The following is a 13,754-nucleotide window of genomic DNA, read 5'->3' on the forward strand; positions in this document are numbered from 1 at the left end:
ACTGGCCTGCCAAGCTTCCACGCAAATCCAGCCTGCCAACTCAAGGATCGCCCAAAGCTACTTTGATGAGGATGTCGGCGAGGAAGAAACTGGCGCCTTTAGTCTTTCAGCTGCACCCGTGGGATCTTAATCCTCCTGATCCGTGAGTGAGTGGGGCCACGCATTACTATTTTGACTTCCTTTAGCCAACCCCAGTAAACATACGCTGCGATTTTGGCCTCTGCACTTGTGGACTCAGGTTGCTCCCACTGTCTTATGAAACCGGTATTTCCAGGAACCCGGTTTAGACCGGTTCCCTTTGGTGAAGCCCCATTCCTTTTCACCCAAATGGACGGGGAAGCCCACTGGGTGGTGGTGAGGGTCCGCCTGGTTCAAAACCCAACCGCACTCCGCTGCGAATTTATCATTGGGAAAAGATTAGTTTCATTCTTGCTCCAGTTGCAAAGCACTCCATTGTTTTAGGTATGCCATGGCTACTTTTACACGTAACTAACCTTCGCTTTGGAAGGAGCTAATCCTTCAATTCTCAGATCCCCCCCCGCGAGATCAAGCATGGATGGGGAAGATCCATCGGTAGAGGGGGGAAGCAACCATCGCTACAGCTTTCAATGTAAATTGTCGGGCTCCCTTGCTGTAGAAATCCCCAAGGACAAGACCTATCTAGAGTTTTCCAGGAACAGGAGTGCGATCAGCTTCCCCATAGAGATACCATTGCAAGATCCTGCTACTACCCGGAGCCCAATTACCTAAGGATAGGATCTATCGTGATGAGTCCTTAATCGAGGAAAAGGATTCGCCTCTTTGATAAAAAATTTAGCCCAAGGGGTTTCATACGGGCGAGCCACAAAACACACCCATGCCGTACTCTTGTTTTATTTGTTAAGAAAAGGACGGTTCGTTAAGACTGTGTACTTACTATCGCGGGACTAAATGCTGCTTCCATCTTCCAACAAATATCCTTTGCCCTTAATAAAGGACCCTTGGATGCCCTAGGCAAAGGCTTGATTTTTACCAAATTGGATTTATGGAAGCTTATTATCGTGGTCTCGTGATCGTGGAGGGTACCTAACATTTAACAGCATTTAATACAAAATTCGGCAATATGAATATTTAATAATGCCCTTCGATTAGCTAGCCCCAGGGGCTTTCATGGCCCTCATAAACTAAGCATTACATGATTTATTGTACAAGGGAGTAGTCGATATTTGGATGATGTTTGATTTACTCACAGACACTGGAAGAGTATGAGGCTTTAGTCCTGGAAGTTTTACAACGCTTAACTTGATAACTCCCTCTTTGCCAAGTTGTCAAAAATGCTGTTTTCACCCAAACCTCCATAGACTACCTGGGCTATCAATATCCTCTGACGGGTTCTAGGAAATGTAATCCGCTAAAGTGGTCGCGAGTGGTTGACTGGCCTGCCCCCACCAATAGAAGGGAATTGCAATCTTTCTTAGGCTTTGCTAACTTCTATTGTGACTTCATTCCCATTTTGCCAAACTTGCCTTTACCGCCACTGATCTTTTACGCGACTAAAGCGGAGCGGGGATTGCTGCCAAGCCCTGCCCGGCCCTCCCCTGGTCGCAGGAATGCCAATTAGCCGCTCCAGCAGCTGAAAACAGCTTTCACAACTGAGCCAATTCTGACACATCCTGACCCTGAGCTTCCTTTCATCGCTCACGGGATGCTTCGACAAGGCGCTACGCTGCCCTCTTGCAGAAAAATAAAGACAATAAACTGGTACCGTGCTTATTTATCCAAAAAATTTTCTGGTTCAACTAAACTGGACTGTCGGAGATAAGGAAAACCGCTGCCATCAAATCCTTGCTGAGCACTTCTGGCGCCATTGGTTAGAAGGAGCCAAGCACCCCTTTCAAGTCTGGTCGGATCATAAAATTTGGCTGTGCTTTCCACACCCCTCAAAATGTCCGCTAAACAATTACGCTATTGATTTTTTTCTCTCGCTCTTTTACGGGTCCATTTTTTTCCCTGGTAAAAGCAATAAGCTGGTTGATGCGTTGTCCCGCCTCCCCGGGAGGGGAGACGATCCCCACGGATATTCCACGCACCATTCTCTCTCCCTCCCAGCTAGGATTGCTGTCACCCGCTCACAATCCTCTACATCACCCCCCCCTAATGCCTATCCCAGCCATCGCCTCCCCTTCCTTCAAGAACTCAAGGAGGCGTAGATTACGCCGAAAGCTACCAACAGAGGAAAAGATGCACAGCTACGCTTTGAGGATGGTGTCTGGAAAGGGGTGTTGGTACGCTCCTCCTCCTCCGAAAGCAGGTTCTTCAAGCATGCCATGATGCTCTGTCAGGCTGGGCACTTTGGGTTTGTGAAAACCTCTTCATCTAGCCCGCCAGTTTTGTGGCGCGCGCAAGGACGTTGAGTCTTACATTAAAGGGTGTTCCATATGTGCAGAGGCCAAGTCAATACCGGGAAAGCCTCATGGGTTACTGAAACTCCATCCCGCTGCCTCCCGTAATTCTGGCAGGTTATTTCAATGGATTTTATCACTGACTTGCCGAACAGTCAACGGAACACTGTGTTATGGGTGGTGGTGGATCTCTTCTCCAAACAGGCGATTTCATTCCTTGCACCACCATACCTTCAGCTCCCAAACTCAGCTCCGGTTATTCATTCAACACATCTACTTCTGCATTCCTCTCCTGAGAAGGTGGTATCGGATCGCGGGCCCTCAATTCATTTCTCGATTTTGGAAGGCTTTCCTGGAGTTGTTGGGAACCACACCCAGTCGCCGCCTCTTACCACGCTCAAAAGTGACGGGCAAAGCGAACGGATCTAACAGAACACTAGGAGCAATATTTACGCTTGTTATACAAACTACCATCAGGGACAATCGGTGTGAATTGCTTCCCCTTCGCAGAGTATGCTTACAATAATGCAATTCATAGCAGCACGCAGAAAACCCCATTCAAGTAGTCTCTGGTCGATCCTTCCCGCCGCGTTCCCAGCTGCCGGCGGAGGTATTGCAGCCACCAGAATTCAATCAATGGATTTTGTCACTAGCTGAAGGCTGGAAGTCAGTTCAGTCCACCTTAAAACAGGCCCAAGAAGCCCAAAGTTTCAGGCAGATAAACACCGCTCAGAATTCCCCTTTACGTGTTGGAGCTTGGGTTTATTTGTCCACTAAAACCTTCCAGACGTGCATAAATACTCAAAACTTGGCAAGAAATTTGTGGGTCCCTTTCTAGATTACAAAGTGATCAATGATGTTACTGCTCGCTTAGGATCTGCTCTTAATTCACTAAGTAACATTCATCCCGGCCTTCCATTCCAGCTTGCTCAAGGAGGCTCCCGCCCAGATGCCTGGCACGATTCTCCGAGACACCCCCCGCCAGTTATAATTGATGGACATAAGCATTATGAAATAGACGCTATCCTGGACTCTCGCTTCTTTCGCAAACGTCTACGATATCTGGTGTCATGGGTTGGCTATTCTTCTGGCCATAATCAATGGGTGTATAAGGAGAATATCGATGCCCCCTCTTTAATTGCTGCATTTCACCAGGCTTTTCTGGACAAACCGGGGGGGGGGAAAGGGGAGATTTCTTTAGGGGAGGCAGAGTGTAAGGATCTCAGTCGTTCTTGTTTCCCTTACAGCCTAACCTGACCTTGAAGGAGATTCTTTTGGCCGGGCGTCCGGCCAGGACCTGCACCAACCTTGTGAGAATGCTTATCTCGCTGTTGCATAGTAGAATTCCGTTCTCATGAGAACGGGGCAGGGGGGATGGGTTAGTCAGCATTATAACCTGTTGTTTGAGCGGGGATGCTCATTCCTGCCATGTCGTGTGTGTGTGCTTTCTAAGATGTCTGAATAAACGGTCTTACATCCAAAAGCCTTTTATTTCTGCTCTTTGGAATGGTGAGCAACTACCATTTTTCCCTGTTCCATGTGGATATGTACATGCAGGTCCATAGTATGGAATATCTGAATGAAACAGATAGAGTGCACAAGGCTGGAGCATTCCTGGAGGGCCAAGCGGCAGCTTGGTATGTGGGGCCATGCGCTAGAGCTTCAGTTCCTCCCGCGTTTCATGATGGAACACAGATTTGAGGATCCCTTTCAGGATTTAAAGCCCAACACATACAGCAGGAGAACTGACCCCTAGCTGAACTTGCAACCGAGTTTCGGGCTTTGACCAACAAGATTGACTGGCCAGAGAATGTCTTCATTCATACGTTCAAAGAAGCCCTTCACCCAGAGCTCTGACACTAGTCCCTTGTGAATGGAGATCCAGGCACCCTGAAGGGGTGGATTGTGCAAGCTGCTGAAGCTGATGCCCATATGTTAAATGTGCTGCGGAATAAAGACAAACCAGCCCCAATACGACCACCAGTTGTCTCCCAGCGCAGCCATACGGGTGCATCTCAATTTCAGTAGCCCGGGGAGTCCTAATACACTCAGAGGCATCATTTGGGGCTATGTCTGTATGTGGGGGCAGTGGGCACCTGGCAGCTGTTTGCCTATGCAAACCACTGGCTCCAAAGGCACCCCCACCAAGCTGGCAAAATCCCCTACCCAAAACCCAGCAAGAAGAAGAAGGGAATGGCGCGTGTGGCTTTAAGAGTGACTAAGGAGTATCCAACGTCCAGGGAGGCGACAGCAGAATCTAGTGGAGAACTGGGGATGGAGCAATAACTTATCATGCCAAATCTGATGGCCAGTCAGAACACACCAACCAGACTCTGGAGCAATACCTGCGGTGCTATATCAACCATCACCAGGATATCAGGTGGATCTCTTACCATTTGCAGAATATGCCTACAATAATGCTGTTCTTAGTAGCACTGGGAAAAACCCTTTTAAAGCAGTTTTGGGACAATCAGACAAGCCCCTCCCCTTCCTGGGGCAACCTGCTATTGATCCTCCTGAGCTCCAGGAGTGGATTCAGCAGATTGTGCAAGCGTGGGATCCAATCTTCTGTGTACTTCAAAAGGCCAAAGACAGCCATAAGAAACAAGCTGACAAACATAAACGTCCAGTTAGCTGTGGGGGATATGGTGTATATTTCTACCAAGAACTTGAGTAATATTCAGGCTTGTAAAAAATACTTGGGCCCTTTCCAGGTGGTTCGCCAGATCAATGAGGTTACTGTGCAATTAAACCTGCCAAAGAATCCAAGAAAAATTCATCCTTCTTCCATTTTCCATTGCAGTCTGCTCAAGAAAGCCACTCCTCCAGATTCCTGGCATCCAACTCTCTCCACACCTCCCCCAACTCTGATTGATGCTGAACCACATCATGAAATTTGGGAGGTGCTGGACTCCCGTATCTATTGCAAACGCTTACAGTATTTGGTTGCTTGGACTCATTTTCCCACTGGTCAAAAGGAGTGGCTTGATGATGATCATGTTAGAGCCCCCAGGTTGATTAAGGATTTTCACAGAGCTTACCATCATATCGTCCCATCGGGGAGGATATTAGGGGAGGCAGAAATGTCAAGCCTGGTTATGGTTATGGGAGGGGGTGTTGTGTGGAGTTGCTTTCGCTTTTGCAGGTGCTTGGCTATCTTTCAGCCTGGCCTTGAGTGTCTACTGCTGGGATGGGCCTCAAGTCTGGGTTTCTCTGTACTGTATTGTTCTCATGTGGGGGTGGGGATGTGTGGGACATATTATTAATTGCTTGGCACCTTTTTGCCAGAATCATCTTTCTCCTTGTTCTCTGAAGTCTGCCAAAAAAAATCCTTGAACCAAACAAGTGTTTATTGGGTCCTAACCCAGGGTTCTGACAAAAACTAGAATTTCTTTTCCCCTAAGATGTTGTCAAAACATTTCCTGCTTCCTTTCCAGAAAGCAGGAAATATTTTATTTTTCTCACCCACATTCAAACAGATCTTATTCTAATTTTTACCACTCGTGCCTGCTACTTTGTGTGTTGTTGCAGAGAGTCTCCATGCCTTTGTTTGCTGAAGGTTTCCTGCAGAGGTTTCCTCAGCTAGCAGCTCATTTGCTTGCTATTTTCATGCAAAAAGTTCAGTAATAAAGTTTGTTTTCCCTGGCTATCTCACACACATGTCATTTATTCTTTTTGTTTTGTTTTGAGGAAGATGTCTTCATAGCTATGACAACATCATTTGAGAATTGCAGCCACTTGGAGGGTTGGTCTACCTCCTATTAAGTAGTGAGGGGTAGACCTGTCCTTTGCAGAGGGCTGGTCTACCTGCAATTGAAAGTACCCATTGCTTCTCAACTGGAGGTAAGCCATTCCTTCAAACAGCTGTGATTCTCAGATGGTGTCATCATAGCTATGAAAACACCTCTCTCAAAACAAAACAAAAAGAAAAAAGAAAAAAACTATATGCGTGTTGGATCACGAGGCAAAACAGACTTTATTACTGAACATTTTAGACAGAAATAGCGAGCAGATGAGCTGCTAGCAGAAGAAACTTTCACGGGAAACCTTTAGCAAACAAGGCAGACATGCTGACCCTCTGCAGCATTGCACAAAATGGCAAGGACAACAATAATGAAAGTAAGTGGGGGTGGAGGAGGTGAGAAAAAGAACTGTTTTGGCTGGCAACATTTAAAGGAATGCGCTAACCAACTGGCTGGTGTTTTTACTGGGATCTTTAATCGATCTTTATCCCAGTCCACCATTCCATCTTGTTTGAAGGCTTCCATCATTGTTCCATTACCAAAGAGATTTCCTGCTGACAATCTTCAGCATTATAGACCAGTGGCACTCACCCCCATCATCATGAAGTGTTTTGAAACACTGGTCCATAGGCATATTAGTTCTTGCCTTCCAGATACATTTGATAAACATCAGTTTGCATATCGGACTAACAGATCTATGGAGGACGCCGTTGCCATTAGTCTCCACACTGCTTTGACGCATCTGGAACAACAGGGGAATTATGTGCGAATACTCTTTGCGGACTTTAGTTCCACATTTAATACAATCTTACCACAAAGACTGGTGACAAAACTTGTGGATCTTGGACTCTCACATTCAATCTGTTTGTGGATTAGGGACTTCTTGTCTGGACGTTCCCAGAGGGTTAGACTGGGAAATCGGGTTTCCTCAGTTCTTACTCTAAATATGGGAACGCCACAGGGCTGTGTGTTGAGTCCTTTATTGTTTACCCTTTATACATATGATTGTACTCCTGTCTATCATAGTAACACCATTATCAAATTTGCCGATGACACAACGGTAGTGGGGCTCATCTCTGGAGGGGATGAGTCTGCCTATCGGAGTGAGGTGGACCGACTGCTCTCATAGTGTAGGGAAAATAACCTGGTTCTTAATACTAACAAGACAAAGGAGCTTATAGCGGGCTATAGAAGGAATAGCTCATAAATTCAGCCTTTGACTATAAATGGAGATCAATGGGTGGCTAGTTTTAAATTTCTGGGCGTCATGATTAAAGAGGACTTGACCTGGAGCGTACAGACTGCCACGGTGGTTAAGAAGGCCCAGCAAAGACTGTACTATCTGAGACTTTTAAGGAAACAACAACTGAATGGAAAACTCCTGGTGTCCTTTTACCGCTGTGCTATAGAGAGTGTCTTAACCTACTGCATCTGTGTATGGTTCTCCAGTTGCACAGTGGCAGATAGGAAGGCGCTCCAAAGGGTGATCACTACTGCACAGAGGATTATCGGCTGCCCTCTCCCCTCCTTGGAAGAACTCTATAATTCCCAACGCCTAAAAAAAGCCCAAAATATTCTGAGAGACCCGTCTCATCCAGCACACTCTCTTTTTGAACTGTTACCATCCGGCAGACGATACAGGTCTATCAAAACTAGGACAAAGAGGCTTAGAGGCAGCTTCTACTCTAGAGCTGTGGCTAGGCTAAACTCTGCGGCTTCGTGTTGATGTGTTTGGGGCTGTGTAGGGATGGGTGGAGGAAGGGGAAAGTGAGGATGAGATATGAGTCTGAAATTGTGTGCATCGAGGAATGCTGCTGTAAACTTCGTTGTGCGTGCACAATGACAATAAAATGCTTATGCTTATGAAGATAATGCCTGGAAACTTCTTAGACCACCCAATGTTAAAAATGTAGCAGAAGTAATTTTCTGCTGGTTACCTTACCCCCCCCCCCCCACGGCACACACACCCCCAACCCCTTTCCCACACTTACTTATGTTCCTTTTCTTTTTGTAGTTCTTTTTGAGGCTGAAAAAAGTGGCCTAGTTACAGTTCAGGGGGAAAATTTCCTGAGGAACTACAGTTCCCAGGAGATGTTGGGGCTCACAAGGTCTCCTGGGAAGTATAGTTAGTCAGGCAGCTTTCTCCTTGAACTGTAAATAGGCCACGTTTTTCAGCCTCAAAAAGTACTACAAAAAGAAAAGGAACGTAGGTAAATGTGGGAAGGGGGATGGTGTGTGTGTGTGTGTGTGTGCCGTGGGGGGGGCCGCCATGGGGGGCAGGGGGGGCGGAAAAAACACTCTGCGCACCGGGCACAGTTTGGTCCAGCTACGCCTCTGGCCTGCAGAAGCAGACCATGTATCCAGGCCTGCTCCAGCTGCGTAGACTCATGCAGCTAGCTCACCTGAGCCCACATGTCAACCAACACAGAGACATGGGGAGAGGTTGCAAATTAAATTGAGAAGTGCATGCCTGATAGCTCAGAGAAGGCACCTTCTGCAGCAGGGGGAAGCAGAGTCTTCACAGGATGAAGCCTAACATGCTAGAAGACCCTATACCAAGCAGGTTCACAGAGTATACTGGCCTGAACACAATTAAGCTTGTGACTGTTGCAGTGCTTCCTCAGATGTACTGTTTCTGTGCATTCTGATTCTTGGACTGGACTTCTGACGCTGAAATTGTTTAATGGACTCTCAGACTAGACACAGATCCTGGTTGTAACCTGACATATCTGCCTGACAGCCCAAGTCAGGACACAGCCACAGTCTTGCTGACCCTAGCCCTGGCTATCCCTCTTGACAAGCAACTGATGGAGGGTACAACTGATGGAGAAAAGAACCTGGGAGCTGATGAGGAGGGCTTCCAGCCAGTGCAACATGAGGAAAATGGAATTGGCAGCCACTTGGATCACTAGTGGTCATCTGGGCTCACCACTGGCACACCCTACCACCAGAGCCTTCTCCCATCCCAGGCTCACAGCATACTTGGGATGGGGTTTCCTGCAGGAGTGGACTGCAGGTCATCATAGGGCAGGCAAGGAGGCTGCTCTAACCTTCTGTGCAGCCCAGGGTGCCCTCCATCCTGTACTCCAGCCAGCTCACAGCCTCTAAAACATACAGGTGGGAAGTTGGACTGGTATCAGAATACCAACACAGGAACAGTAAGGCAACAGGGCTAGGAGGGACTGACAGCATGTCCTCATTCAGCAGGGCTACTCAAGAGTAGTCCAGGAGGCATAGGACAAGCCCAACCCCATCCACAGGAAAAACAGGACCAATTAAGGAGAACTCACAGAAACACAAGGGTACAGGGGCAGGACTGTGGTGGAAAAAGAGGTGAAGTCACAGTGGTGAATAAAAGGGGGAGAAAAGGCCAACTGAGGAGGAGGATGGACAGAAAGCCTACACCAGAGAAAGAAGATAGGCAAAAGCTTGGGATAGGCAGGCTCTAAAGAGAGCAGCTCTCGTTGCCCGGCCCATTCTGAAAGGAACCAGATGGAACAGAAATGGTAAGTGAGGATCCTGGGACCAGGGACCAGGTTTACACATAGCTCCACAGTTTCTCACCTGCTTATTGACATATGTGCTTCTTCACAGGAGCTTGGAGTAGCTTTGCCAGGCCTGACCTGGCAATCTGCAGGAGTAGTGTTGCCAAATCCAGTTTTGGGGAGTGGAACCTGAGGATGATGGAAGCTGAGGAGAGGCTTCAATGGAGTATATTGTTTCAGAATCGACCTTTGAAAGTGGTTGTTTTCTCCATGTGAACTGAGCTTTGTCATCAGGAGAACAGTTGTAATATAAGGAGACTCCACCTGCCACCTGGGTGGGTGGGTGGGGACATGTGAGTGGACATCAATCACAGTGTTCTGGGAAAATTGGAAGTGACATCACACCTCTTTAGGAATTGCTGGAAACCATATGGTAAAACAATATAATAAACAGTGTGGGTTTGGAATATTCCTAGAGAAGGTTAACATCATTTCTGGTTTTTCCAAGAAATGATGTCAGACTGTAAGCCAAACAGGCATTTTTAAATTTTATTTTTCTTCCACTACAGCTCAGAGTGTGGCAGGAAAGGGAACTCAGGGGTGGGGAATTCCCTGCCCTGAGTGGGAGTCTGGGAACTCTAGTTAGAAGCTTCATCACTGTCCTAAAAATTAACTGGTTTATATGTTTGTAGTGATACCAATTTAAACATTATATTATTTTCTATGCCTTCAGCCTAAGCATAACTTTGGTGATTTAGCCGCTGTGTATGAAATAAGTAATGAAGCCTAGTTTGTATATTAAGACCTCCTTTATATATTGAAGTAATGTATACCTTTTAAAGGATACAGATTATCTGCTGAGCATATTATCTTGTGATAATGTATGACTTGCTAATGCATGTTGATCTCATTTAGAACGATTAAGGGTCTTCAGGGAATTAATTTTATTTAGAGTGCTTCCACAGCACTTTGTTCTCCACTCACATGGAAAAGCACTTGAAGTGTATCATGTTTTTAGCACTGAATCCTAAAACGTCTTTAGGATATTCTTTTTAAGAAAGCTATGTCGCATTTTCCAGATAATGTTCAGTGATTTGCTTGACAAAGTAACTTGAAGTTCACCATCTTGCAACTTGAAAAACACAGTGCAGAATTAGTAGAACAATTGCAAAATTCAAATAATAACTTATATAAAGATGGATGACTTCTTTTGATGCCTACTCACTTGGCCTCTGATAGGTGATAGCCTTATTGTTCAGCTAGACCCCTTCCGCACATGCAGGATAATGCACTTTCAATCCACATTTAACACACTTTGCAGCTGTGCGGAGTAGCAAAATCCACTTGCAAACAATTGTGAAAGTGGATTGAAAGTGCATTATTCTGCGTGTGCGGAAGGGGCCCTATTGTAGCAAATTGAGAACTTAGATATTTCTGCATTCTCATTATGCAGTTTAGATTTTTTTCTGTAAGCAGTTGTGAGACTCATACAAGAAATTATCACAGCTCATTTATGCTTTTATGCATGTCTATCTGTAAATGCATATTATTTTATTTACCAGGTTTCCCTTCTCCCCCATGAGGAGCATACCAAGTGATATCCATCCCATGAGTGCAGTTGGCTTCAACTGTGTCTTTTCCTTCCAGCACTGCTGTTGTATAGGGCACTAATCCAATTTGTAATAGGTGCCATTAGTTTATGACCAGCAATACCAAAGAACACAGTGGGGCACCTATCAGTCACCCTAACTCCAGTTGTGCCTGTATTTGAGGGGATAGGGGCACTGTCACAAGGGACTGTGCTAACAGTTTCTCTGGGGCTGCCAGCATTCCTCCTCCTCCGGCCCATAGGGCTGTACTTATAGGGACAGATTTGCCAAAGTAAGCCTTCTCTTATTGGGCCAAACTGTTGAATAGTCCCTCAGTTGCCCAAATGTTCACATACTGCCAGCCTCAGCTGTAGGAACCTGCTTTTTAGAGGTAGGGCCCATGTTGTTTACAAGGGGGAAGAAAGAGGTGGCTACTAATTCTTATGAAAAGGTAGCTGCATCCCCACCCCTGCTCATCTGTGCCTGTATTGTATCCCTTCATTGTGTGGGGATGGTGTTGCCCTACCCTATTTACCCTGCTTTATTGAATAGTGGATTTAATATGATTGTTCTTGTTCATACAATATTTACTGGCAAATGCTAGCTGTCATATGTGTGTGTGTAGCAGAGTGTCCAAACCAAAAAACAGGCCAAGTGTGCAAAAGGCCTGTCAGCAAAATCAAATCACTGAAAGGGATAATCTAGTCAGCAGAGACTGGAAACCTCATGGACATATCTTTGATTACCACACCCTGCCAAGGTTGATGCAGTACAAAGGATCTAGGAAACTTCCTGCCATACGGATTGCATCTCCCTGCCTTTAGCAACCAACTCCTTTACAATTGCTCCTTCCCTGATCAACTTAAGCCTCAGCCAAATCTACATGACATACCTGGACAGAGACTCCTAAAAGAAACTCTGCCCAAGCCGTTTAAGGCTACCCCTGATTCAATCACAAGACAATTGATCCTACTATCCCCACATTTGGAAATCAATAGATAGGATGTTAATCAGCTCAACACAGCTATCCCAGCATGGAAATCCAAGAACTCCAGGAAGAGAGCTCCTTGCTCCCACCCCAGACTATGATATGCGGTATAAAAGTACACCCCAAGTTCCAAGCTCGCACTCGCGCTCTCTCTCTATCTGTAGCGCTAGCTGGCTAGCTAGCTAGCTCCTTGCGAGCTCACTGGCTCTTTCCAGCTCTTTACAAGCCTGAACCCCTCTTGCGTCTAGATAGTTTTGATTCACGATATATCGTCCTTCTCTTGGATTCACATGCTGGCCGTCTGAATCCTTGCCTTCTTCAAGAACCTCTCATCTGAACATAGGTAACGAATAAGTCCCTGCTACTCCCCTCCTAAGCTTTCATCCAAACCTATTTTTCCTCCTTGCTTATATTTCTCTGTAACTGTGTGTAAGCTTCTCCACATTTCACTTATGAATGTTTTTACCAAAAAATCTATTAAAATGTTTAATTTAATTTTGGTCTCCTGTAGAACGTTTCAAGCCATTTTCTGGTATAGTTGTTTTAAAGATCCCCCCACTAGTCTATGTCTTGCTGCCAAGCTGAGTTATTCCCCATCACCATTTTGAAACATTTTAACTGTTGAGCTAGCATAACAGATTTGATGGAGAATGTGGGCAGAACCTGTTTTGCCAAAAAGGAATAAGTGGACACACAACTTCTTTTGGGAAACAGACGTAGGAAATTGGCTTTGAAACCTCTGCAAGAGCGTTATTAAACTTTGTGTGAGAGAGAGTTCTGTGTACTTGTGCTCAGAAGTACCTATGGTGGGTTTGGGAGGTTTTTCCTTCACCACCTGACCTGCCTCATTCAGCCGCCCACAGTTGGCCACTCGCACCATCAGTGAGCCACTGTATTGCAAGGGAGCGAGTAACAGGTTGTATCCTGGCAATCTCTGCTGTTGGGTGGTAGAAAACCATACTTTAGTCTAGGAGGATTGTGCGCAGTATGGAAAGAAAAAATTGCAGTCACTACTGATTGTGTGCAGTTTCACCAACACATCTTCACAACCCCAAGAAATTGCAATTAATGACATTTATTAAAGTTGTATTAATGAAATGTCAGCAAAAACAACAGAAATGTAAGGAACACTAAAATTAAAGCATTTGTGGGCCTCAATATCCTTAATCAGATGCACTCAGAAGACTTGGGTATTCATTGTTAAGCAACTGATATATTTTAAAATGCAATTGTTATAATCATATTCTCCCACATTATGTGAATATGGAGAAGGCAAGACAACAACCAAATGGAGTGGCAGAGAATATGATAAATTGTCTTCTCATTTATAATTGACCAGAGTCTGTTGCAGATAAACAGAATGTGGCATGGAAACTCTAGCACAGCTCCAAAGTCATTATTGTTGAGAATTCTTAAGAGTTAGCATGGAACAAAGTATGGAACAAATGCAGTATATACTTGAGTATAAGCTGACTTTTTCAGCACATTTTTATGCTGAAAAAGCCCCCCTCAGTTTATACTCAAGTATATATGGTAATTCCAAGATGGCGGTCGGAGCTGGGACTGCT

The 13,754-nt window shown here is 45.6% G+C and overlaps 1 protein-coding gene across 2 annotated transcripts in view; it reads left to right on the plus strand.

The window, feature by feature from the left end:
* NCAM2 (neural cell adhesion molecule 2) overlaps positions 1 to 13,754 on the plus strand; it is a 273,716-nt gene that overhangs the window by 198,800 nt on the left and 61,162 nt on the right. The gene's annotated exons all lie outside the window — the stretch shown is intronic.

The sequence above is a fragment of the Sphaerodactylus townsendi genome, linkage group LG04 (assembly GCF_021028975.2).
Source record: "Sphaerodactylus townsendi isolate TG3544 linkage group LG04, MPM_Stown_v2.3, whole genome shotgun sequence".
Lineage (NCBI taxonomy): Eukaryota > Metazoa > Chordata > Lepidosauria > Squamata > Sphaerodactylidae > Sphaerodactylus > Sphaerodactylus townsendi.